A 1,119-nucleotide genomic window follows, 5' to 3' on the forward strand; every position below is an offset into this window, starting at 1 on the left:
ACGTTAGCATTTCAAGGTATCATGGCAATGACAAATTATTGATAAATCCTCCAGGAATATTAAAAATGTCTCTTTCGTATTCATTGCGTGTTACGGATGAAACTAAATAATTACGTTCTTTACTTAGGATTCTTCAGGTTGTATACTAACATGAGATAAAACAATCAAATAAAAGTGCCTTTTATTCTAAAAGGGTTAGGTCATACTATTCTGAAAGTGAAAATATATCATTAATACTATATTGAGAGGAGTTACTGTGTCCATGTGAAACTGATCTGCTTAAGCAGATCAATTCCCTGCATGGTTATATGGTAAAGTGGTTCGCTTCCCCCACAACGACGATTCGAACTCAGACTCACTGTGTGGTGCCTTGCACCAACGTGTACCACTGTGGCCCTGCGGCGCTGACCATTACTGTTTGAAACAATTTTGGTGGACAGAAATTGTGGTGTAAGTCTGTCGTGTGTGTGTATGTGTGTGTGTATATATATATATTTCATCTTATTCATTTTATCTAGTTTCAGATCACGAGCCGTGGCCATGCTGCAGCACCGCCATTGAAACAATGTGCTATGCTTACTGCACCTAGGTTTCCAAGCGGTAACCCATCTAAGTACTGACTAGGCTCGACGTTGCTTACCTTCGGTGATCAGACGAGAACCGGTGCTTTCAACGTGATATGGCCGTAAGCATATAATATATATATATATACGTACGTATGTATGTATGTATGTATGTATGTATGTATGTATGTATGTATGTATGTATGTATGCAAGTATGCATGTATGTATGTATATATGTATATTTGTATATAGGACTAGCTGTGTGTGGTACGTAGCTTGTTTACGAACCACATGGTTCCGGGTTCAGTCATGCTGCGTGACACCTTGTACAAGTATCTTCTATAGCCTAAGGCCGACCAAAGCCTTGTGAGTGGATTTGGTAGACGAAAACTGAAAGAAGCCTGTGGTATATGTTTATATATATTTATATGTATATATATTTATGTATGTCAGACAAACAGACAGACAAACAGACAGACAGTCATCCAAACATACATACATGCAAACAGACTGACAGACAAACAGACATACATACATACATACAGACAGACAGAC

General features: G+C 38.2%; 1 non-coding gene across 1 annotated transcript; it reads right to left on the reverse strand.

Moving 5' to 3' along the window:
- Positions 1 to 573: 573 nt before the first annotated feature.
- On the reverse strand, positions 574 to 691 carry LOC115218719. Its single transcript, XR_003882264.1, has one exon. It is a non-coding gene; the product is annotated as a 5S ribosomal RNA (ribosomal RNA).
- Positions 692 to 1,119: the final 428 nt, after the last annotated feature.

The sequence above is a fragment of the Octopus sinensis genome, linkage group LG13 (assembly GCF_006345805.1).
Source record: "Octopus sinensis linkage group LG13, ASM634580v1, whole genome shotgun sequence".
NCBI classification, from domain to species: domain Eukaryota; kingdom Metazoa; phylum Mollusca; class Cephalopoda; order Octopoda; family Octopodidae; genus Octopus; species Octopus sinensis.